This window comes from Urocitellus parryii, chromosome 14, assembly GCF_045843805.1.
Source record: "Urocitellus parryii isolate mUroPar1 chromosome 14, mUroPar1.hap1, whole genome shotgun sequence".
NCBI classification, from domain to species: Eukaryota; Metazoa; Chordata; class Mammalia; order Rodentia; family Sciuridae; genus Urocitellus; species Urocitellus parryii.
In genome coordinates this window covers 26,761,392-26,789,052 of record NC_135544.1, presented here as the reverse complement: position 1 = coordinate 26,789,052, position 27,661 = coordinate 26,761,392, and positions in this window count along the sequence as shown.

The window sequence follows — 27,661 nt, the reverse complement described above, 5'->3', positions numbered from 1 at the left end:
CCCTAAATGGGCAATTGAGACATAGATTCCCTGAACCCAGAGTGCGCTAAGGTTGGTTGATGCCTTTGTGCAGAAGTGAATTTAGCAAGCATCCATTCTTCTCCCAGGTAAGGAGTCTGGGCTTGAAAAGGTCTAACTCATAAACTTAGTTTATCACAGATAGTAAAGGTTTATTTTTTGAGGTGGGAGAGGACTGGGGACTGAACCCAGAAGCACTCAACAACTGAGCTAAATCCCTAGCCTTTTTTGGGGGGAGTATATTATTTAGAGACAGGGTCTCACTGAGTTGCTCAAAGCCTCACTAAATTGCTGAGGCTGGCTTTGAACTCACAATCCCCCTGCCTCGGCCTCTTGAGCCACTGGGATTATAGGCAGGCGCCACCACACCTGGTTAATAGTAAAGCTTTAATGGAAGGGCAAAAGAAACAAAGTTCTGAATTTTTGTGTTAAGAAGAGCTGTTCCTTAAAAAATGTTAATAACTTTTTCTGCTTTTGGTTGACAACAAAATCTATTGATCCTTTTTCTCCTGTTTTGTCAGATTCTGCCACGTGGATAAAATTCTACCTCTGTAGCTTACAGGTATTGAAATACAGTTCCCTGTGTGTGCGCTCCACTCCGAGGGAATGGCTGATTCTATCCTTGTCATCCTAAAGTTTTTAGCTTTCTTTAAGACATGATAAATTGGGGAAGAAAAAGAATTTCCTCCCCACGACAGTAGTACTTTTGGGAGGCTGAACATGCACCTCCGACTCAAGGCTGAGTTATAAGAACAATAGAAATGGAAGGAAAGAGGTTTTAATTTCCCAGTGCTGAAGACAGTTTGTCAGGATGAGAGACAGACACCCAGAACATGCACAGACTTGCACTTCCATTAGGGGATGAAGAGGGCAAGCCCTCCATCCATGTTGTCTTCAAAGCATTGCCCAGAATGCAAAATGACATGGTTTTTCTGGAATAGAATTCTGTTTGAAAGGCCAAGAAAAGGTGATAGGTTTCTAATGCACACTTGGGTGACTTCAAGTCCTCCTTCTCTAACTGAAACTGAGATGTTCCTGAAAAGCTGCTATAGGTGGGGGGGGAAAAAAGAAATATGGTTAAAATTCCCTACGTCTTTCTTTGGCCCATATTGTATAATCAAAAATGTTTTCGGAACAGAAACAGATCATAGCGTGATGGGGTGTGGCATGCAGAGACTGCAGAGAAATAGCAAAGATCGTTGTCACTCCCTGAGTAAGAAATGAATCACTTCCTTCACAATAGTCCCAGCTGCCTGCTCCTTCGTAGAAGTCAATTCGTCTTTCTAGAACCACATACATCTTCCCCAAATTGCTCTAATATTAGTGCTATTCTCAAAAGTCTTTGGATTGATTCTTGTTAACAGGTCATTCAAATTCAGCACTACTATTTTTCTCACTTTCCTTCCTCTTTGTTAAATTGATTTGCTCCAACAAATCTCACTTAGAATATTAAAAAAAAAAAGATTCATGAGGGCTTGACATAAATTTCATCATGTGCCTGAGAAGCTCTGTCCAGTCTTTCAAAGTTCTTTCAGTCCTCAAGGTCTAACTCAATTCCTACATCCTCTGAGTCCTACACTTCTCTCATAATCTTGCATGAAATTATGAGGCTTATGGCATCAGGACTGACCACATAGCTGTATGACCTGTGCAGTGACTTGGGGTCCGTACTCAGAAAGGCCCCACTTGGTATAATGCTAACGCTACCGTCCTGACCTACTAATAAGGGCCCAGCGTTTTCAACTTGTACTACATCTGTAAACTATATAGTTAGACCATTTCCCAGGACTCCTAAAGTTATCAATTTTGTATCTATGCCCTAGTACTTATTATCTACACTATTGTTTTGAGGGTTTTTTTTTTTTTTTTTTTTTTTTGTAGCATATCTACCCCTACTAGAGAGGAAGCTCTAGAAAGTCATAGATCTCATTTGCTGAGTTTCCACAGTTGTGTGGAAGAGCAGTTCAGGAAGTAAAGACATTGATGAAAAGGCCAGAGTACCACTCAAGAATTCTTCAGGGAAGAACCCCACATCTACCGAGAATAACCATGCGAATGTTTGTATCCCCACAAAATTCACATGTTGTGATCTCATATCCAATGTGTTGGTATTAAGAAGCCTGACTTCTGGGAGGTGACTAAGCCATGAGCAGGGAGCCTTTGAGAAAGAAATCAGTTTCTTTATAAAAGATGCCTGAGGGATCTCGTTTGCTCCCCACCGAGTGAGCACACATAGGATCTATGAGAAATGGGTCCTTACCAGAGAACAGATATTGGCAACTTGAACTTGGTCTTCCCAGCCTCCAGAATCTCCAGAACACAAAGACAAGTTATTTCTAACTCATAAAATTCTATTTGTAGTATTTTCGTTGTTTCTAAGTCTATGGGCTTTGTTACAACAGGCAGAATGGACTAACATAAATACTAAATGATCTAAAAAGTTGTGCCCATTTAGTATGCACCAGTTGCTGTGTTTTGTGCCGAACAAGCAAATCTAACTTAGTCCTCACAACATGAGGAATAGGTACTATTATGACTTTATTTTTCAGATGAAGAAACTCAGGCTTAGAGATGAGGATGTCCAAAATCACACGCTAAATGACGGAACTAGGAGTTGGTGTCGGGTCTATCTGCTATAAAATCAGTGAGTCTAAAGTTCTTAACTGAGAGAAATATGAAATTTTCATGCAATAATAAACCTAGAGAAGTTATTACTGGAATTGAGGCCAAGGCAGTCAAATTATTCTCTCTCACAGTCTCAACCTTGAGTTTATAAAATCTGCCTGTGTATACACAGACTTTGAGTTGTCAGACCAGTTTCCAATAAAACATATTTTTTAAACATTTTACTAAATCTTCCTTCAGCCCCTTAAGCCATTCCTTCAACAAAAATACTATATTTGTACTTTCAAGTTATTTCTAACTCATAAAATTCTATATGTAGAAAAAAAATATTTTGGAGACTAAGGAAGACAGAAATCGTGAGGAGAAGGGAATATTATGGAATCAAATGAGTAAGGGGATAGTGTTGGAAGTCAAATCTGTGTCAGTTTTCCATTCCAGGGCTCTGGTCCATGTGTTTTCCAGAGTACACCTACATGGAAAATTTAGAGAGACGGACGACCAAGGGTTATTGTGAAAGGACGTCTTATTGAGTTTAGTCTATCATAAATTGTTATTCATTTATTGTTAAAACTAAGTTTCATTTCCATCGCAGGCTTTCTTTTTTATTTCTGAATTCAAATAGGTACTATTGATGAGGTCTATACAGTAGTTTGAATACATTACTTTAAGAATTTGCATTACATACCTCAGGATAGTTCCAAATACAGATCAAACATATGCCATAAGTCACCATAAGTCACCACTGAGCCATGAGGGGTATATTCCAAGACCACCAACAGATTCCTGACAGCACAGATATTACTGAACCCTGTAGAAACCTATTGTTTCCTATGCATGCATGTGTGGGATAATGTTTGATTTACCATTTAGGTGCAGAAAGAGATCAATGACAATAACTAATATTAAAACAGAACAAGTCTAACACTATACTATAAAGAAAATTATGTGAATATGGTTTCTCTCTCACCCCAAATATCTTACTGTACTGTACTTCTCCTTCTTGTGCAATGTGAGATGGTAAAAATGTCTATATGATGAGATGAAGGGAGCTGAGTGACACAGGCATCATGACAGTTCTGGGCTGCTGTGTGAGGGTTACTTGAGCTTAAGTCTTGCTACCCTGTGGTGTCTACCTGACAACCAAGATAGTTTCTAAGTGACCAATGGGCAGTGAAATGCCAAGGCTATGGCCTGAAGGGTCCATTACACTACTCAGTATGGCTCATAATTTAAAACTTACAATTATTTATTTCTGGAGTTTTCCATTTAATATTTTTTGGTCCACAGTTGATTGGGGTAACTGAAATGATGGAAAACAAAATGGCGGAAGGGGATCTGCTGTATTGTCTTGGACAAATAAGAAACAGTTCAATCTAAGCCACTTTTGGTGTATCCTTCAGGATTTTAATCTAATTAAGTGTTCAGAATCTCAATCTTCTCCTAGTAGTCACCCACCTCCGTGGTTTTCAGGAGAAGACAATGCTTTTGTTCCCTTGTTCTGGAGGAACCATTACTGCCACATCCAGAGCTTTCTGGAAGTTGGAGTTACTGCCAACATTTTAAAAAAATCCTCAGTTGAATTATTTACCTGCCCTTCCAAGGAACATAATATGAAGAAAAGAGAGGTGTGGTTGTCTAGTCGAACACATAAACTGATAGAGCACTTGTCCACTTTTGCAACATTGCTCCAAGCTTTCTGGATGTATACTTATTCTCCATCCATGAAATCCAGTTTCCTTGAGATAGTGATCTCTAGGTGACTTTCAGGACAAGATGCTTTAATGACTATGTTCTCATTTGGTTTCTATTGAGTACATTTTTAATCCTAATTTTTGAGACTTATACATAAGTATATAATGACTTACAGTGTGTAATACAGGGATGGGATTCATACATCAAATAAGTTATGTTTTTATGCAATGTGTAATTTATTAAAAGCATAAAATCTCTTTCTTTCCCAAATCTTGCATTAGATAGTTTATAGTTTTACTGGCTCACCAATTATTTTGAAGAAAAAAAAAAAAGGACTTGTTTTAGTACAATGCTGATATGTGCTTGGACTTCAACTTGAGGTGTAGTGAACAGGTCATAGGCACTTAGTAAAAACTTCCACGTCAAAAACAGTTATAATCATTGTTTTCATCAATGTTAAACCAATGGTAACCACATTTTAAGATGACAATAAGAAGCTCAGAGACAAGATTTCCAAACAGACCATTCACCTATCACCTTGCTGATGCATCATTTGAAGGAAGTGTATTTTAACAAATGAGAATAAAATCTGGCTTCTTTAGACCAGAACTGAAAAAATTATTATTTTTTTAATGTAATGCATCATTTATTTATTTTTATTTTGCACCAGAGACTGAACCCAGAGGTGCTTAACTGCTGAGCACATCACAGTCCTTGTGGTATTTTCTTTAGAGATAGGTGCCTGATTCTTCCAAGGGAAGCCACATTGTCAGCAAGACCTTCACCCATCCTAAAGCAGATGACACAATATCTTTATTTTATATATTTATTTTTATGTGGGCCTTAGGATTGAACCCAGGACTTCATGCTAGGGGAGTTCTCTGCCACTGAGCCAGCATCCCAGCCATAGAACTCACAGATTTTTTTTTACTTGTTTTTTTTTTTAATTTTTATTGTTGGTTGTTCAAAACATTACATAGTTCTTGATATATCATATTTCACACTTTGATTCAAGTGGGTTATGAACTCCCATTTTTACCCCATATACAGATTGCAGAATCACATCGGTTACATACACATCCAGTGTTTTACATATTGCCATACTAGTGTCTGTTGTATTCTGCTGCCTTTCCTATCCTCTACTATCCCCCACCCCTCCCCTCCCCTCCCCTTTTCTCTCTCTACCCCTTCTACTGTAATTCATTTCTCCCCCTTGTTTTTTTTGTTTTTCCCCTTTGCCCTCACTTCCTCTTGTATGTAATTTTGTATAACCATGAGGGTCTCCTTCCATTTCCATGCAATTTCCCTTCTCTCTCCCTTTCCCTCCCACCTCATGTCTCTGTTTAATGTTAATCTTCTTCTCATGCTCTTCCTCCCTACTCTGTTCTTAGTTGCTCTCCTTATATCAAAGAAGACATTTGACATTTGTTTTTTAGGGATTGGCTAGCTTCACTTAGCATAATCTGCTCTAATGCCATCCATTTCCCTCCAAATTCTATGATTTTGTCATTTTTTAATGCAGAGTAATACTCCATAGTGTATAAATGCAACATTTTTTAATCCATTCATCTATTGAAGGGCATCTAGGTTGGTTCCGCAGTCTAGCTATTGTGAATTGTGATGCTATGAACATCGATGTAGCAGTGTCCCTGTAGTATGCTCTTTTTAGGTCTTTAGGGAATAGACTGAGAAGGGGAATAGCTCAGTCAAATGGTGGTTCCATTCCCAGCTTTCCAAGAAATCTCCATACTGCTTTCCAAATTGGCTGCACCAATTTGCAGTCCCACCAGCAATGTACAAGTGTACCCTTTTCCCCACATCCTTGCCAGCACTTGTTGTTGTTTGACTTCCTAATGGCTGCCAATCTTACTGGAGTGAGATGGTATCTTAGGGTGGTTTTGATTTGCATTTCTCTGACTGCTAGAGATGGTGAGCATTGTTTCATGTACTTGTTGATTGATTGTATGTCCTCCTCTGAGAAGTGTCTGTTCAGGTCCTTGGCCCATTTGTTGATTGGGTTGTTTTCTTATTGTTTAATTTTTTGAGTTCTTTGTATACTCTGGATATTAGGGCTCTATCTGAAGTGTGAGGAGTAAAGATTTGTTCCCAGGATGTAGGCTCCCTATTTACCTCTTTTATTGTTTCTCTTGCTGAGAAAAAACTTTTTAGTTTGAGTAAGTCCTATTTGTTGATTCTAGTTATTAACTCTTGTGCTATGGGTGTCCTATTGAGGAATTTGGAGCCCGGCCCCACAGTATATAGATCGGAGCCAACTTTTTCTTCTATCAGACACGATGTCTCTGATTTGATATCAAGCTCCTTGATCCATTTTGAGTTAACTTTTGTGCATGGCGAGAGAAAGGGATTCAGTTTCATTTTGTTGCATATGGATTTCCAGTTTTCCCAGCACCATTTGTTGAAGATGCTATCCTTCCTCCATTGCATGCTTTTAGCCCCTTTATCAAATATAAGATAGTTGTAACTTTGTGGATTGGTCTCTGTGTGCTCTATTCTGTACCATTGGTCCACCCGCCTGTTTTGGTACCAGTACCATGCTGTTTTAGTTACTATTGCTCTGTAGTATAGTTTGAAGTCTGGTATCGCTATACTGCCTGATTCACACTTCCTGCTTAGAGTTGTTTTTGCTATTCTGGGTCTTTTATTTTTCCATATGAATTTCATGATTGCTTTGTCTATTTCTACAAGAAATGCCATTGGGATTTTGATTGGCATTGCATTATACCTATAGAGAACTTTTGGTAATATCACCATTTTGATGATGTTAGTTCTGCCTATCCATGAACAGGGTATATTTTTCCATCTTCTATGATCTTCTATTTCTCTCTTAAGGGTTCTGTAGTTTTCATTGTATAAGTCTTTCACCTCGTTTGTTAGGTTGTTTCCCAAGTATTTTATTTTATTTTTTTTGAGGATATTGTGAATGGAGTGGTTGTTCTCATTTCCATTTCAGAAGATTTGTCACTGATATACAGGAATGCCTTTGATTTATGCGTGTTGATTTTATATCCTGCCACTTTGCTGAATTCATTTATTAGCTCTAGTAGTTTCTTTGTAGACCCTTTTGGGTCTGCTAGGTATAGAATCATGTCACCTACAAATAGTGATAATTTAAGTTCTTCTTTTCCTATTTTTATGCCTTTGATTTCTTTCATCTGTCTAATTGCTCTGGCCAGTGTTTCAAGAACTATGTTGAATAGAAGTGGTGAAAGAGGGCATCCCTGTCTTGTTCCAGATTTTAGAGAGAATGCCTTCAATTTTTCTCCGTTCAGAATGATGCTAGCCTGAGGCTTAGCGTAGATAGCTTTTACAATATTGAGGTATATTCCTGTTATCCCTAGTTTTTCTAGAGTTTTGAACATAAAGGGATGTTGTACTTTGTCAAATGCTTTTTCTGCATCTATCGAGATGATCATATGGTTCTTATCTTTAAGTCTATTGATGTGGTGAATAACACTTATTGATTTCCATATATTGAGCCAGCCTTGCATCCCAGGGATGAATCCTACTTGATCATGGTGCACAATATTTTTGATATGTTTTTGTATCTGATTTGCCAGAATTTTATTGAGGATTTTTGCATCTAGGTTCATTAGAGATATTGGTCTATAGTTTTCTTTCTTTGAGGTGTCTTTGTCTGGTTTAGGAATCAGGGTGATGTTGGCCTCGTAGAATGAATTTGGAAGTTCTCCCTCTTTTTCTATTTCCTGAAATAGCCTGAAAAGTATTGGTATTAGTTCTTCCTTAAAGGTTTTGTAAAACTCTGCTGTATACCCATCCGGTCCTGGGCTTTTCTTAGTTGGTAGTCTTTTGATGGCTTCTTCTACTTCTTCAATTGATATTGGTCTGTTTAGGTTGTCTATATCCTCCTGACTGAATCTGGGCAGATCATATGACTTAAGAAATTTATCTATGCCTTCACTATCTTCTATTTTATTGGAGTATAAGGATTCAAAATAATTTCTAATTATCTTCTGTATTTCTGAAGTGTCTGTTGTGATATTGCCTTTTTCATCCCGTATGCTAGTAATTTGAGTTCTCTCTCTTCTTCTCTTCGTTAGCATGGCTAAGGGTCTGTCAATCTTATTTATTTTTTCAAAGAACTAACTTTTAGTTTTGTCAATTTTTTCAATTCTTTCTTTTGTTTTGATTTCATTGATTTCAGCTCTGATTTTAATTATTTCTTGCCTTCTACTTCCTTTGCTGTTGTTTTGCTCTTCTTTTTCTAGGTTTTTGAGATGAAGTATGAGATAATTTATTTGTTGTTTTTTTTCTTTTTTTAAGGAATGAACTCCAAGCAATGAATTTTCCTCTTAGAACTGCTTTCATTGTGTCCCATAGATTCTGATATGTTGTGTCTGTGTTTTCATTTATCTCTAAGAATTTTTAAATTTCGTCCTTGATGTCTTCTATAACCCTTTGATCATTCAGTAACCTATTGTTCATTCTCCAAGTGATGCATGATTTTTCCTTCCTTCTTTTATCGTTGATTTCCAATTTCATTCCATTATGATCAGATAAGATGCATGGTATTATCTCTACTCCTTTATAATGTCTAAGAGTTGCCCTGTGACATAATATATAATCTATTTTTGAGAAGGATCCATGTGCTGCTGAGAAAAAAGTGTAACTGCTTGATGTTGGGTGGTATATTCTATATATGTCTATTAAGTCTAGGTTATTAATTGTGTTATTGAGTTCTATAGTTTCTTTATTCAACTTTTGTTTGGAAGATGTGTCCAGTGGAGAGAGAGGTGTGTTGAAGTCTCCCATAATTATTGTATGGTGGTCTATTAGACTCTTGAACTCAAGAAGAGTTTGTTTGATGAACATAGCTGCACCATTGTTTGGGGCATATATATTTATGATTGTTATGTCTTGTTGGTGTATGGTTCCCTTGAGCAGTTAAAAACAACAAAACTGAAGATTTTTGATAAAGAAATAAGAGATAAAGAAATAAGAGAACTCTCATTTTATTTAAACATCAACCCACTACTCTACATACTGCAGATATTACTTAATTCAGTCTTAGGCTGAACTAAATGGAAGGAATTCCCATTTCTCTATGTAGATAGAGGGACAGAGCTGAAGTTAATTTTTTTTCTTTTCTTTTGCACAGTATGGTAAATCTAATTCCAAAGCTTAAATTCTTTTTGCCATCCCATGGCAAGAACCCTTCTGATTTTAAAATCATTTCAGATTTTTCAGCATGTTGTTGCTTACCTTCCTAAGTAAACGAGAAGCATGATATTCTACATGTGTTAATCCCTGTGTGTAAATACTGAAAGGTATTTACTTACTTCCCCATACATTATTTAATAGAAAGTGCAGTATTCATAGTCAAGATATAATGAAGGATAGCTCCTAGCAAGGACTCAGATCACAATTTCCTTCCACTTTCATATTCTTCATCGACAGCTCTATTTAAATTGAAGTTGTCACCCTATCATACAGGGAATCAGTTTGTGCCATGAAGAAAAATAAATCGACCATATTAAAAGAAAGGTTAATAGTTAACCTTCACTAAGCCCAACTTTTTCACTTGGTTTATTATCACCCTTGAAAGTGGACCATGCTATCAATTTCAAATATCAAGGCATAACATGCAGTCTGCAGGGAACCGGTATCTACGATTAGGACAAACCACGATTTTGGTCATGTGTGGAAAAGATCAAGGTCATGCTGGTGCTAGGTGTTGAGATAGCATATTGGTGTCTCCCAAGATTCAGGCTGAAGTTTCACCTTCTGCTCCCTCCCTGGTGTCAGACCTGTACTCCTGTGGCAGCCCTTGCTGGCACTGCAGAATTGAACAGGTGCTGGCTTCAAGGGAAACTTAATGATTATTCTCTTCAAATGAGAAAAATAGTCTCTTAAAATGCCTAAGATTTGAAAAAAAAATCAAGATGAATGAAGTTTATAAAATATTTTCTCTTCTTGCTCATTAATTTCAGGCTTGAAGAAAAATCTCTGTACAAAGTGTTTTAATTTTTTTCTCCTATGCTCCGGCTTACTCTTCAGTCCTCTTTTACAGACTTATTCTCATCCCCCTTTTTATTGCTTTTATTTCTGCACAGGTCTGTATTAGTCATGCCAAAAAGTAGTTTCGCCGTGTGCCACCTGCCTGTTCTATAGCACATTGCTTTCACTATACCCAGGCCAAGGCTGTGATGGATTTCTCTCTCTGTGTAGGAAGATTAGAGGCATAGAAAGTAATGTTGAAAGGGTCAAAGTTGTTGGAGTGAATTGGAGAAGGTGGCCCTGGGAGTGGTCTGAAAAGCCAGCAGATAATATCGTTGCACAGGTGTGAAGAAATAGGGCTTTCTGACACACAAAGGTAGGCTAGAAAATTTCCCCATCATTATTTTGCATGTTTTTAGTGCTAAGAATTTACATTTTAAGTGGATAAGGTTGTCATAGTTACACAGTATCTGAGGACAGCAGGCTTGTTGGGTGAATGAATGAATGAGAAAGCTGTATCAATTCCACACATAAATGCATGCTTCTACAGATAGCACTGAGGGAGAATCCTCATTATTGCAAAGAAAGCTCAAGAAACCAGAGCAATAAAGAAGAGCAGACATTTCCTAAGTGCCTACTGTGTGCCTGGTACCATGCCAGGTACTTTGCATGTACCACTTACACTATGCACTGCATGGCCAAGTTTTGGTCAAAGGCAGACTTCATATATGACAGTGGTCCCATAATCTTAAAATGGAGCTGAAAAATTTCTATCACTTAGTAACACTGTAGCTATTGCAATGTCATAGCACAATGCTTCACTTACCTGTTGGTGGTGATACTGGTATAAACAAATCTATTGTGTTGCTGGTCATATGAAAGTATAACATGCAGTTATGCACAGTACATAATATTTGTAAATGATAATAAACAACTATGTACTAGCTTATATATTTACTCTACTACAATTTTTATTACTGAGCATACTCTATTAAAAAGAAAAGTTTACTGTGAAAGAATATGCCATGTCACAATGGCAGTAGTCTAATATATCTCATCTTTACCATATCTCTTGATTGTATCAAAATGCCCCACTGAGTGGTCGCATTATACCAACTAGGCTTGGGTGAGTCCACTCTACAATGTTTGCACAAGGACAGAATCTATCAACGATACCCTTCTCAGAATGTATTTCTGTTGTTAAGTGATGCATGTATTCTATATTTAAATACCATTGACCAATATTTTGTGGTAGCCTCAAAAATGGCTCCCAATGATCTCCACCGACTGGTATCTGTAACTTTTTGTAATCCCTTTCACAGTGAATAGGGCTGACTTGTGGAACAAGTAGGATATTGTGGAAATGATGAGGTATGGCCTCTGATCATAAAAGCAATTATGCCTTTCACTTTGCTTTTTTCTTGGCTAACTCTCTCAAAGAGAAGCTAGTTGCTCTGTCCTTAGGAAATTCCAGCAATTCAATGAAGAGAACCACATGTGAAGAACCAAGGCCTTCTATCAGAAAAACTGCACTCACTTTTCAAACATGTGAATAATACACCTGAAAGCAAGCCATCTGGTGCCAATTAACACTCAGATGATTTCAGCTCTAGCCAGTGTCCTTACTACAAGGTCAAAGAGACCTGATTGTTAGACTTAGTTCTAGTTGATCCAGGACCATCCAACCCAACCACTGTCAGATTCCTGACCCCTAGAAACTATGCAGAATAATAAATCAGTATTATTTTAAGCCACTATATTTTGGACCATTTGTTACATGTGAATAGATGGTTATTCTAAATCTTATATTACCCTCATTTTATAGAGGAAGAAATAAAATTTATGAGAGACACAGGTGCAAAATATGAATGGCTTCCCTTTATTGGGCACCCACTAGGGAGGGTTTAGACTACAGAGGATACATAAAGCAGGGCACAAGAATCAAGGAGGATTGCAGTCATTAGTGGATAAGAAGAGTTCATTCATTCATTTCTTCAACAAATAATTCTTAAGCATGTACTATGTGCCAGTCATTGTGCAGGGCCATAAAGATACATCCGTGACCAACACAAACAGAATTCACTGCCTCTTTGGAGCTTACAATCTAATGAGGGTTGATTGATAACACAGGAAAAAGTCTGAAATATAATGGAAACTGAAGGAGAAGTACATACAGGGAAGAGCAAAACCATGAGAAAGACATTCAACTCTTGCTTCTTTCCAGCACAATGCATCCTTATGATGAAGCCCTTTATATGAGGTGCCTGAATGCAGTGCTCTGTCCTGAGAGATGAAACTTTGTGACAAGGATCATTTTTCTCTTTTGTACCCTCATGTGCTCATTTGCTTACCATAGGTCATATGGGTTCTCAAATATGTGTCAGTTACAGATCTTTAAAGGTGTGCTTGCATGTGTGAGTGAAGAGGTTCACCACTAAATAGTTTCATCTTTAAATTGTGTCAGAGTGAGGAATATATGCTTGTGGTTGGCAGAACAACAGCTTCCCCATACTGTCCATGTCCTCTTCCTTGCAACTTGTGATTATGTTAGGTTACATGTCAGATGGAAATGAAAGTTGTAGATGACATTAAGTGTATTAACCTGCTGATTTATATAAGGAGATTGTCTTAGACTATCTAGGTGAGTCCAGTGTATTAAAAATTCCTCAAATGAATAAGACAGAGGACTCAGGGTCAAAACCATGTGATGTGTGTAACACATGATTAGCTATCGCTGGCTTTAAAGATGGAAGGAGGCCACGGGACAAGGAATAAGCGGCAGCTGCTAGAAGCTGAAAAATGAGTTTTCTGTCCCTCAAAATCTTCAGAAAGGAATGAAGTCCTTCTGACACCTTGATTGAAGCCCAGTGCCACCTGTTCCAGATGAATGACCTCTAGAACTATAAGATAATCTATTTGTATTATTTAAACCACCGTTTTTGGTAATTTTTTATAATGGCCATAGAAAATGAATAGGACATTCTATGTATTTTCCAATTGTCTGAAAAGAAAAATAATTTCAAAAACTGAAATATTCAGGAGATGCTTGAAATCAGAGTCTGAGGAGTTCCAGGTGAAAACTGGATCACAGAATACTCCAGTCAAGGGCATTATAAATAATACTTATGTTACCTCCTGGGTACCTTCTGAAGCCTTGTGGAGCAGCATACCATGCCATATATTTCCTAAACAGCAACATTTAGAGCAATCATTTCCATTTAAATGCTACTTTCTACAACCATTTGTTTCTTTTTTCTTTCTTTAATGCGTTTTAATTAAAGGTAAGAAGAGAATAAAAAGGAGATGGGGGAACTAACGCAGCTATAATGTGTGGGTGTAAGATATTGAAGTCTGCAGCCTTATGCTCAGTTTGAAGGTAGAAAAACAGTGATTATAGTTCTATGTTCTAAATGAGATTCTATATAAGTCCTGGCTTTGAACATGAGATTTGATGTAAGTAAAAAAAGACCCTGATTATTCCTGAAAGCACACTGGTTTTTCTTGATGTTTAAATAATTTCAGCGATGGAAATCTAAGTTGTAAGTGCTCACTTACAACTTCAAAATATAAATCATTGCACCAATAATTATTGGGCAAATGCTTCCAATTGTTAATATTAGCATCAATTTTGAATGTAATATTTTAGTGCACAGAATTACTTGTCTTCACCAAACAGAGAGAAAAAAAATATAGAAATCAAACAGTCCCTGTGAAAATTTAAAACTGCACAAAGGAGAGTCAATTTTCCACCAGGAGATGATCACGTCTGTGGCTTTTCTGACAGGGGGAAAAAAAATTAATGCTGTCTTCCTTCAGGAGCTCTCCCTTGTATTTAGACCAGCTGGAATGTGCTCAAAGAAAAGCAAACACATTTTAACATCAGCATAAGCAAAACAAATCTTTCTCAAAAAATTCTATCCTAAAAGGTCTGAGTCACCCACTGTTTTAGTATTTGTTGGTGTCTTCAGTTACCACGGGTGATCATCAAACTGTTAGACGCATCGATCATGAGGTGTGGAAGTCAATAGCAAAGGAAAATCAACAATATCTTGTTTTCTACATCACTAGACTAAAGGAAAAAGACCATTTGAGGGAATCGAAGTAACTAATGTTGGGCATTATTGTCATGCATTATTAAGAGTCATAATTTTCTTGCCATGTAACGAGTAGCTAGCCTGGTATTTTACAATATAATGTCTCACTGCTCCCTATCCACCCCATACATGATTCTCCTATTTCCTGATGTTCCATTCCTTTTTCTACTATAAACTCTATTTCAGCTTTTCAATGTCATTATGGAAATTAATGTCATACTGAAAAGAGTCAAAGGAGTTGTTTTTTATTTATATAATAAATAGGTACATACATAAAGATGAGGCCAACATTCTTAATTCATTTAAATTATTTAGTGGTCAAAATGGGAACCACTACAAGAACTTAGTATAAGAAGGCAGTTACTTAAAGTTAGAGAAATCTGGATTGCAATCTTGCTCTCTTCCTAACTGGATTCAAGGTTTAGGGAAAGTTGCTTATTGTATATGAAACTGATGGCGCTTGAGTATTTTCTTTAACAAAAGACTAAAATCACAGTCTACATCACAAATTTGTTGTGAGTACCATAGTGTTATGGTTTGAATGTGAGGTTTCCCCAAAAAACTCATTTGTGAGACAATACAAGAAGGTTCAGAGGAGAAATTTTTGTGTTGTGAGAATCTTAATCCAATCAGGGAATTAATCCCCTGATAGCCATTAACTGAGTGATAACTGAAGTGATAGGGTGTGGCTGGAGGTGGTAGGATTTGGGGGTGTGGCTTTGGGGTATACGTTTGTGTCTAGCAAGTGGAGACCTCTCTCTGCTCTCTGATCATCATGGGAGCTGGATCCCTCTGCCATACTCTTCCTCCATGATGTCCTGCATCACCTTGAGCCTCAAGGAATGGAGCCTGCTGCCTATGGATTGAGACCTCTGATACCGTGAACCCTTAAATAAACATTTCCTTCTCTATAGTTGTTCTGGTTGGATCTTTAAGTCACAGCAGTGAAAAAGCAGACTAAAACACATAGGGTAGTCTAACTATGACAGAGTGTAATGCCTATCCTCAAGCATCTTGCCTCTGGCCCAGTTCTTTCCCCCTGTATTTCTGATTTGGTCCAAGTACTTTGAACTTTGGGTAAGTGGCCCAGTTCTTGTTCCAGAGTATGTTCTGGAGACGAGTGTGATCTTCAATGGGCAATGAGATATAAAGGAAATTCTTCTAGGGCATCTGAGAAGTTTTGTATCCTTTTAAGTGAGGGGAGGGTGAAAAAAAAATGCCCTTTTCAGGCTTCCTGCCTTGGAACACTGTTGCCTGAGACCTGGATGCTTGGGATTGCTCCATGTCTCTAGTGATTGAGAGGCAACATTACAGGTACCAACAATTTCCTTCTTCCAGAAGGACAGTTTTGGGCTGGGAAGACCCCTCTTGTTTCAGGACTGTTGGTAGAGCATTCTGGTATTTTCAGCTGATTCCTGATTTTAGTAGGTATTATGGTTTAGACATTAGTCTCCTGAAAGCTCATGTGTGAGAAATGCAAGAAAGTTTAGAGGTGAAATGACTGGGTTATGAAAGCCTTAACTGAATCAGGGAATTAATCCCCTGATAAGGATTAACTGGGTATTAACTATAGGCAAGTAGGGTGTGGCTGGAGGGGGCGGGCCATTGCTCAAAAAGTGACCAAATGCTTTTGGGGAGTATATTTTGTCCTTAATGAGAGAAGTCCTTCTCTACTTCCTGGTTCCTGTCCTTAGCTGCTTTCCTCTGCTACACCCTTCTGCCATGAATTTCTGCCTCACCTCTGGCCCAGAACAATGCAGGTGACTATCCAAAGACTGAGACCTCTGAGGCTGTGAGTGATAAATAAACTCTTCCTTCTCTAAAATTGTTCTTGTCAGGTCTTCTGGTTACAGTAACGAGAAAGCTGATTCAAACAGAAGAGATTCAGGCATGTATAAGGGTTGTTAATGTTGCTTAAATATAGTATAAAGTGTCTAACAGACAGTATTGATGTTCTAATAAATTCCCAGGTTGGAGAGAGAATTTCAATTCAGAAAATCATGGAAGACTTCATGGAGGCGAGATCAATTCTAAGGGACCTTGATCGCTTTCAGTCTTTAACCCTGGAATGACTGGAAAGGGCATCTGGCAGAATTCCATCTTGAGAGAGCAGATTCTTCCTCGCAGGTGCAAGCAACAGTTCCCTGCTCAATGTAATGAGGTCAACAAATGAGATCTATGAAAACCTGGAGCTTCTCATTCCAAACTGCAAGCCCATCTTCTCTTATAAAGTTTTTCCTACTATATTATGAATTATCTGGGACTTGAAACAAGTTTAGTCTGGCTTCATTTTGAAGAATATTTGATAACTAACTAGTAGTTTTAGAACAGATATAGACTTGCTTGTGTTGTAATTACTTTCTAAGTATATTATTTTGTAAGAAAAAAGTACATTAATTTAGTTCAAAAAGTGATGAAATATATATAGTGAACAGGGTTTATTATTTATTTAATTTTTTTAAAAAAATTTAATTTGTTATATATGACAGCAGAATGCATTACAATTCATATTACACATATAGAGCACAATTTTTCATATCCTCCGTGTCTTCATACATACATGTACTTAGGGTAATGATGACCATCACATTCCACCGTCTTTCCTACTCCTAGACCCCCTCCCTTATCCTCCCTCCCCTTTTTCCCTTTGCCCTTTCTAGAGTTCACTTAATCCTCCCATTCCCCCCACCACCCCATAGCATATTATGGATCAGCATCCTTAAATCAGAGAAATCATTTGGCATTTGGTTTTTGGGGATTGGCTAATTTCACTTAGCATTATATTCTTTAGCTCCATCCATTTACCTGCAAATGCCAAGATTTTATTCTCTTTTAATGCTGAAAAATATTCCATTGTGTATATATAGCACATTTCTTAATCCATTTATCTACTGAAGGGCATCCAGGTTGGTTCCACGGTTTAGCTATTGTGAATTGTGCTGCTATAAACATTGATGTGGCTGTGTCTCTGAAATATTATGATTTATTTCAATGTGCAAGGGCAATTTTTTAAAATATTTATCTTTTAGTTGTAGTTGGACCCAAAGGTATTGTACCTTTATTTTTTATGTATTTTTATGTGGTGCTGAGGATCAAACCCAGGGCCTCACACTTGCTAGGCAAGTGCTCTACCGCTGAGCCACAACCCCAAACCCAGCACAGACAGTTTTTAAAACCCAACTATTCTTAGAGCTTTTACTATTTGATTTTGACAGCACCCCAGGGCATAAATAGACTTCAGGGCTGAGCAGTGAGCTGTAGGCATCAGTCTCCTTCCTCATCATCCCACAGTGGCTGGCTAGGCAGGGCTGTTCCCCATGCACCCTGGCCCATCTTCAGCACAATGTCCTCCAAGGGCCAGAGTTGGGAGTACAACCCAGAGCACTCCTGTGTGAGAACCATTCCTTCTGCATGTTAGAGCCCATCCTAAGATGGTTAAGGGTACACCAAATTTCTGTAAGTAATGAGAAACATCAAAGACATCATCAAAGAACCTTTAGACCCAGAAAGAGAGCTAGAAACTATGATATCACACGAAATGTTATTCTCTTATATTCATTCCCTGGTTGGGAAGGAACAAAGCAAGGAACAGAAAAGGTGAGACTTACTCACTCACAAGAGCTATCTCATTATTATGTCATTCCTCTGGGAACATTTCAACTTTTTTTCAACTTTTTCCAAAATGTGTATTGTTCTAGGGCTTTTGAATCAGTATTTTTAGAATTATTTCCATCTTTTTTTTTTTTTTTTTTGGCAGAAGTCTATTTTTGGAAAGAATATCTTTGATTACCTTTAATAATTAGAAAATAATTTTGGAAAAGAGATTGTGGCTTACCCAAGAATAGACAAGGACAGTAACATAAAATATTATGATGTTAGAAAAGTATTATGAGTTTGTTAGGCAGGATTAAGGGGTAACAGTGTTAAATCCTGTTATTTTGCAAATAAGTGATTTGCTCAAAATTACATATGAATTAGGGAGGTAATTAGAAATAACTTAATTCTTCCTTTTCTCAAGATCATTATTCCTTTTTTCCTAAATCATGTGATTGAATTATAGATTTCTGCTTACCATACTGAGTGAGGGATAAAGAATAAAAACAGAAAAAGTTTAAAAAAGGATTGAAAGCTCAAAGCCAGCCTCAACAAAAACAAGGTGCTAAGCATTTCAGATAGACCGTGGCTCTAAATAAAATGCAAAATAGGGCTGGGGATATGGCTCAGTGCCCAAGTGCCCCTGAGTTCAATCCCTGGTACCAATAAAAAAAAAAAAAAATCAAATATCCGATTTTGGTTTTAGTCAAAGGTGGTCAAAAAACATAAATACAAAGGTGGCATTTTATTGTTGTCAAAATAATTAATCATAGTTTTTTGCTTTTCTTAAAGCTTTTTTACTTTAAATACTTAAGAGAAATTTGATGATACATTGGCATGAAAGCAAAATATTCCCCTTTCAATTTGTCTTGAAATAAACAAAAGCAATATACACAACAATTATCGTTTGCATGTTTACTATGAACCAGGTATGTTGTTATACCTGAGGATAAAGATATGGCACTTGACTTTATTTAAATGTGCTATGTCCATATGTTGCAAAGTATAATTTTCACAGTGTTTTGAAACAGGTGAAATAGGTATTAAGAACAGAAAATATATATTTGAGATCAATTCTTACTTTGTAACACTGACAATTAAGGTATAAGTTAATTAATGACTGTAGAGAAATAATCAATGTTTAGTTTAAAAGGGTTTTCAAATAAAGACTATTTTAGGCTTTAAAATTATTATTGTTTACATTTTAAAAATTAAATAAGTATGCTATTTAAAATAATATGATTTTTCTTCTGGTTTTTAGATTGCATTGGTTTTGAAATATCCCAACCAACAAAAAGTATTAATTGATTTTTAAATATTTGCCATGATTTTAAGAATGTTCAGTAAATTATAAATCAGCTATTTTTAATAGCATAGCTTTGCGGAGGATGTAGCATATACCTCAATTGTATTCACTTGTGATTTATTACATACATATGATTAAATTAAATGCATAATAAGATCTTTTATGTTAATATAAAGGGAACAAATTAGTGATCTAAATAGGAGAAATAGAGGAAGCAATATAAATATCCTGGATTTATCAGGGCCTATTTTTTTGGTACAGGGGATTGAACTCAGGGACACTAAACCACTGAACCACATCCCCAGCCCTATTTTGTATTTTATTTAGAGACAGAGTCACACTGAGTTGCTTACCACTTCTCTCTTTGCTGAGGCTGGCTTTGAACTCTTGATCCTCCTATCTCAGCCTCCCAAGCCACTGGGATTACAGGTGTGTGCCACTGTGCCTGGCACAACAAGGGCCATTTTTGAATACTTTGCTTCTTCTCCTTAATTATGTTAAATCTCCTTTGTGTAATTATATTCAAATGGTTGTACCAGAATAATTCAATTTCCCCCAATACTTATGTTTCTTTGGTAATAGCTCCATGTCTTAGTGGGATGTGTATGTGAAAGTGTGGCCCAAAATCTATTAAAGGAATTAAAATTTTATGCTTTTAATCATTTCCTCATCTCATAGGATTTAGTGATAAAATACGTGAAAGGGCTTCAGCTTACTCTCAATTTCTTACACTCTGTTGTGATTAACTATGTTTTGCACATTGTTTGACTGATTAATTGGTGCCTAAGATTGAGCCCAGCGTCTCATGAATGCTACAAGCTCTATCACTGAACTATACCTGCACTTTCTGCTCTGAGCAGTTAAAATATCAAAATATACATATCATTTATAATAAAAAATGCTGTGTTGCTCTGAAAACGATTATCTTGTTATTGAAAGCTTATCAGAGTGAGAAAGAATCCTTATCTTGTTTAGAATTGTAGACATATTATTCATTAAAGATGACTTGGACGAATTCATTCCATAGTCCTTGAAGGTTGACCACAGGATTGTACTGGAGGGTTAGGGGTCAAACTCATAGACTCTGGTGTGTAAGAATACTTGAGTTCAGTCCCAGCTCTGTAGCAGCTTGTGACCTTTTTTTTACCTTGGGCAAATGACGCATTTTCTTCTCTGCTTGGTTTCCTCTTCTGCAAATAGTAATAAAAATACTATCTCCCGCATACGGTTGTCCTATATGGTTGGTACATTGTGAGCACCCTGCATTAGGTGTAAGTTACTACAAGCTATGTACTAGAAAACATTTTACAGAAATTAAATTCGAAAGATGGGATTATATATTGATATTAAAACTAGGTTGAAATACCCAGTGGTATTTTCCCCAGTTCCTCTTTCTTTGTGAGATTACACTGCTGCAGACAAGAGTGAAACTGAACTTTGCCCTGTGAATCGAGGTTGACAGGGCCAACAGCTCCAGGAGCCCTGGACACAAAAGGTAATTTAGAGGAACGGAAATACAGATGGCCAATTAACAATGAAAAGTTTTCAACCTTACTAGTAATCAAAGAATTGCAAATTAAAATAAGGACATGATATGGTTCACTGACAAATGAACAAAGATTGCAAAACAAAGGCTAAAAAAAGGGGGGGGGAGTCAGAAGTACATTGTTACACATTGCTGATAGTGTAGAAGGAAATTAGTCCAATTTTCTGAAAGCAATTTAGCAATATTCAGAGAAAAGATAGAAATGCTTAAGACCTTCGAGTTGCTAACACTTTTCAGGGAGCTTTGGTAAGGAAAGAAAGAGAACTATTCATGGAATGATATTGATAATGATACAGTTTTGAAATTAAAATTTTTGACAATAGGAAATTACTTCAGTAAATTGGAATGCAATCACATGGTGGATCTCCTAACTATTACAGGGGAATTGATAAGTAGTTTATAATGACTCATAAACTGGGAGCCTTGCTTAATCGTTACCGATTACCTTTCCTCCAGGTGCCAAGAAGTCTGAGGGTGTGGCATCCTGACCTCAGACTCATGCTGCCCCTCCTGTGAGTGGTAAATTTAGGATGGACAGTGGATGCGATTTGTTCTATCCTTTCTCCTATAGGAATCGATTGCTTACAAGGTGCTTCTGTAGTCTGCTTCTCGTGGGTGACAGAATCTTTCTCCAGAGGCATGTTCTTTCTGCCCTGTTCCATCTAGCCCTGCCCAGTATAGGGTTCTAAGTCCATCTCTGTCTAAGGTTTAGTCAGGACAATTATTTGGCTATTGCTATACCTCATTCTCTGGCTTAACTTTTTATCAATAAAGGCAGTCTATTGGTTTCCCATCTCCCAGTCCTATTTTATATTTCTTTTAAAAAACAATTGGTGAGGGGCTGGGATCGTGGCTCAGAGGTAGAGTACTTGTCTAGCACGGGCAGGACCCGGGTTTGATCCTTAGCACCACATAAAAATTAAAGGCACTGTGTTGTGTTCATCTACACTTAAAAAAATAAATATTAAAAAAAAACAATTGGTAAAAAAGAAAAGGGTTATCTTTGTAAGGACTCTCTACACACTCCAACATTTGAGACTGTCCATAAATAAAAACTGCATAACAACTTACCTCAAAATGTGGAAGTCATTTTACATGAACACACATCTATGATCTCACAGTTTTTGTGGGCCAGGAATCCAGGCATCATGTGTTACACCTTCAAGGTTGTTCACAGATTCCAAGCACAGCTGGGCTTACCTGTGTTCTCAGCTGAAGGCTCAACAGGTGGAGAACTCATTTCCATGTTCTCCCATACTGTTGTTGGCAGAAGGGAGTTTCTTGCTGCTTGTTAGCCCAAGGCCTCCCTCAGCTCCTGCGATGTGGGTGTTTTCATAGGGCAGCTCACATGCCAACTGACTTCCCCATGAGTAGTCAGGAGCACAGGAGATGGTATGCAGGACAGAAGCCATAGTTGCTTAGCCACCAAATCTCAGAAGTGACATTCCCATTTCTTTTGCTCTTTTCTGTCTGCTAGCAGTCAGTGACTAGGTCAAGCCCACACTCAGGGAGGAGTTGAGGAGTGGAAGATACAAACTCTCAGTATGTAGCAACATGGGTGTTATTAAGGCTAGGGACAGCCATTGCAGCTTGGAATGTGTTGACAAATTAATAGGAAAAGAGGAAACAGGGACAATGTTTATAAAATAAATTAAGAGGTATTTGGCCATAAAGAAGGAAAAGCATATGTTTGTAAATTGAAGAGAAAACGGAAATAAAGAAAGTTTAAAAAAAATATTGGAGAAACTATAATTATTAAATGATGAAGACTTTGATCTTGTGGAGAGGAAGGAGGTTGGCTGAGGGTGGGGGCCATTAGTAAAATGGTGGCTGGTTGCTGAGGAGGAGGGAAGGGAAAGAATCCAGAGTGATCAAGAAGAGAATGGGTTTCCACTGAAAACCTTATTCCTATGGTCCCTTCTTTTTCTTTCAAGAAAGCAAAGGGAAACTTCAAACTGTTTTAAAATGTAGGTGCTAACATTTTGGAAGCCATAAAGTACAAATATTTTTCTCACAGATGTTGTTCTTCATCTCATTGTTAAAGTGCTTTTATGTGAATCTATTAATTTTATTCCCAAGACAACTTGATGAGATTGTCAGGACATATGCCAATCCATTCATGTGACTTATCTGTGGCAATATGATGTCAATCTTGCTGTTTATAAAGTGTCAAAGAGACCCAGATTTAAAAAAAAAATAAACAAAACTACAAATTCCTAATCTCTTAAAGTCCATATTTTGAAAGTACAACTTGAAGATAGAAAACATCAAAGATAAGGTTTGGCTCCGTTTCATCTTGAGGTCCAGTTGAACATTTTCTTTGCTCTCATCTAAAGGCAGTTACTTCAGTGTGCTTGTGAATTGAACATGCGCTGAAGGGCTCTGTAAATAACTACCTTCTCAGTGTGGTTCACCTAACCAGTCCTTGAGGACAGAAGCTTCCAGATGGCTCAGGCTCTGGATTAAACCCTCCAGACACCTTGTGCCTTTTGTTCAATAATGTGAGCAACAGAATTCAAGATAACCTGAGTGATTTGATGAGAGTGGTTTTTTTCACAATATTTTTGAATAGGAATATTCTATAAAAAAACAGAGCCATGTGGAGATAAGTGATGGCATGATACCAATTATGCTCAAAAGCCTACAAAAGACAGCTTCAGGGTGGGTTTAATAAAATAAGGTGACACATTAAAACTTACTGAGCACTTTCTATTTCCTATTTCAACAGTTTAAAATGACCTCACCTCAGTATTTTTATAATTATCCAATTTTAAATCCATAGTTGAGAGAATAATTTAGTTTTTCTGTCAAACAAATACCATTGCCTCTCCAGTCTAGAAGTTTCTTGAGGACCAACACACCTTGGGAGTTGTCAAATGCCTATGATTGAGCATAGTGCCAGATATATTCAGCATTTGAATCCAGTTCTATCTTTGGACCTGGGCCATTGTTTCCGATTTCTTAATTCTGTGTCCCTTTAAGATGAAGTAATAATATCCACTTTGCAAGGCAATTAAAATTAGTTAATATTCATGAAGCACCAACTGATTATTTAATTTGAAAATCATTTCACTTGAAACTAATTGTTCTCAACCAGGATAAGGGACATTCGGCAAATCCTGGAAACACTTTTAATTTTCCCAAATGGCAACTTGGTGAGGGGGTATCTGCTACAGCATTAACTAAATGCCTGGGTGCTGCTAAAATGCCTATAGTACACACAATAGCCCCTGCAACAAATTACCGCTTCCAAAATGTTAACAGTGTGGAGATGAAGACACCCTGCTTTAAAACTATTCTCAGTTCCTTTTATACTCTTCCCTCCTCCCTCCCTCCCTCCTTCCTTCTTCCCTCCCTCCCTCCTTCCCTCTTCACAGTGATGCTGTCTTATTTTACAAAGCATCCCTACCACCTGCTAGTGTAACAGGTTAAGCGTGATTGGCAATAGAATATAAGAACATAAAACTGCAGGTAATCCCTTCAAATTTTGAACTGAGGTGGTAAAATCAGCCATCTCTATGGGTGGAGTAATTGCCAAACCCCAATTTTCTAAAACGATGACATAGAAAATGTTCTGAAAGGTTTTGAAATAAATGAATTATCTGTAGGAATTAAATTTATTTTCAGATATCTTGGACTGGGTAAGAAACAGAAGTAGCAGAAATAATGAGATTCCGTTTATTTCTTCTTTCTGTGCAGGTTGTAGGGCTGGGATTTACCTCTGAATACAGCTACAGTGTTACACTTTCCAAACAAGCAAATGAAAATGTGTGCTCAAACAACTTTAAAGTGCTTGAAAAATCTATCTCATTTGACTCCAAGTCATATAAGGAATTCAGCTATGGCTTGTGAGCTCGAGGACAGGTCGCTGTAGCAGATATGTTTGAATCCTGCCTTTGAAAGAGTTGGCTTTTAATCATCTTGCAGTGAATTTGTAGTCATTCTTTAAATTTTTCTGATCTAGTCTAAGAACTGCACGATTTTTTTTCTTTTTCTTTCTTTCTTTTTTAAACAGAAGGCAAGTGTTACTTCTGGGGGTTGGAATCCATTGCAATCAAGCCTCATGCAGTATTATTCCTACCCGCATCCCCACCCCATAGATTCTTTCTTCTTCTCTAACTAAATACCCTACAAGGAAATGCCTGGTGCTTTAAACCACATTGAGGTTTTACCTGTTAACCAAAACTGATTGTGGTTTGATTAATTCCACCAAACACTCTCTAGAATGAATACATTTGTCACAATTACTCCTAGTGACTGGTCAAAGCAGTAGCTTAATTAGCCAGTGCATATAGAGGAATAAATGAAATGCAAGTCTTGAAATTTGTACTGTGTATCCTGGTTTCACACTTATAATTAATTGCTTGCAAATATAAGTAATAGAAAACAGGCTCACCAAAACATTGAGTTAAGCCTTGGTAACTGAAACAACTTTAAGAACAATCTTATTTTCTCCAGATTGACTTGGAATATTGTTTTTTACCTGTTAAAATGGGGTGCATCCATGTTCTATGATAATATATTCTATGATATGCCTACCTAGGGTAACTAACTACCTAATTAGAATATGAATTTTCAGAAGTAGGAACTGTGACTTCACTCTATATTTTCAGATTGGAGTATGTGTTTCTTCACATCATAGACACTCAAAATGTTTGCTCAATATAAATGCTATAGCTGCTTCCCAATATAAGCTGCTTTTTGGTTTGCTCCCCTTCATCAATTCCTAAACTACTCTTCTAACACCTGCTTTACACCAGATGTAGGACGGACCCCTGGGAATAAGTGAATGACAACCAGTCCTTGTTCTTAAGGGACTTGCAGCCTTATAAGAAGAATAAAGGAAAATATATAAACAATTCAATAATATGTGACAAACTACTGCAGAGTACTGCAGGGGCTCACAGTCGAGGGATTTACTGTGTGCTTTGGAGGTGAAGAAGCATCTCAGAAGAAGTTGACATCTCCATGGATCTGCTAGGTTTATGCGGATTTGCTAAGACCAGACAGTAGAGGAAAAGAGCAGGAAGAATGGTTTGCTTCAGAGAGTTGAGATGCCTATAATTTACTTTGCAAAACCTCACTGCATACAGTGTGATATTGTATATATTGAATTGAAATAGTCAGTTGCTCTCACCAGGAACACACCCCTAAGGAGCATTCGGCAAGTGTACAAAAGGAAGTTAAGTCTGCAGAAGCAGCTCCTCCTAGTGTTTCAGCTTTTATATTTTGCACCAATATCAGAAAAGCCTATTATTAGCAGAATTAATCTTAGAAATGAGTGTTCCTTGAATTAATATCTTAGTTTATTTGGATGCTATAACAAAATACCATAGGCTAGGTAGCTTACGAACAAAAGGAATTTGTTCCTCACTGTCTGGAGGCTGGAAAGTCCAATATCAATGGGCTGACAGATTTGGTGTCTGGTGAGGGTCCACTAGAGGTGGTGCTTTCTCATCATGTCCTCCTGTGATGTTAGGGTCAAGGCAGCACTCTTGGATTTAGCTGCTCATTCTTGTATATGAAGAGGAGATTCTTTTATATTCTATCCATAGAGGCACTGCCCACATGACCTACTCACCTACCTAATACCACCATGTTAGGGCTCAGAAATTTGGAAGGGAGTGGGAACACAAATATCCAGATGATAGCAACTAGTGAAAATAGAGGTTTTCAGGTTAACATAGTGTGTGTTAGAAATAGGTTTGTGTGGATGAAATCAGAGGTGTTCAGGAAATGTGGATTGATGAAAATATTTTGGAGACATCCCCATCCTTATAAGAACATAGTAAAAATATAATGTAATCCATACAACTTGATCCTTTGGGAAGTTGCCTGATGTCTGGACCATTAGTGATCCTGTATCCAATTATTATTTCAGAGAATACCAATCCAATTTACTATTGGATTCTGATTAAAACATGCAGTGGTTTTGACTGCCATGAGCTTTAAAGCAATATGGTAACACCAATCAGAAGAGGAATCTGGGACTTTGCATTAGCTTGTACAACATAGAGTAAAGATTTGTTTTTTGAATGTGTTATTCAAACTCTCACTTACCTATCTCTTATCTTCTGGAAATAATTGCTATTAATAAAAAAAAAATCCTAATGTGTATGAGTGACCAGTTGACTTAGGACATTTCAATGAGCCCAAAGCCAAGGAAGACTATGACATAATTAGAAATGCCATCAGTCCAGAAGAGGGTATGCACATAGCATACGAGGTTCAGAGAAAATGAGATTGAGGCAGAGTGGAAGCTACATAAATGGACTTTACAGGGACATAGGGCAGGTAGGAGAAAATGCCAAGTGCTACACAAGTTTGGTGATGGAAAGACTGAAATATGCACATTGGTTTTAGCAATATGAGGATTGCTGAGGACCTAGTTGAATGGAGGGCAGTAGGGGAAGAAGGGATAGAAATAAGAGGTCATAGTTGATAACTAATAATGGCTGTTTGCCATGTACCAGGCTCTTATCTAAGTGTTTTAGATGCATTATCTCCTCTCTTAAGCATTAGTATATTCCCCAGATGCCAGATGAGGAAAGGGAGGCAAAGAGGGTTAGACTCATTCATCTAAGGCCACAGAGATAGCCAGTGATAGATACTAGGTCCCAAACGCAGCAGTCACACGGGAGCTACGCCAGGAGAGCAGAGGAGACTGGGGGAGAGAGATGTGATTCAGAAAAGCAGGGTAGTGGTTGAAGGGATACTGGGGGAAAAGGGACATTTTTTTAAATTGGAGAGATTTGAGAGTTTTTCCAATTGAATCACAAGAAACTGATTCATGCAGATAGAGAAGAGTTG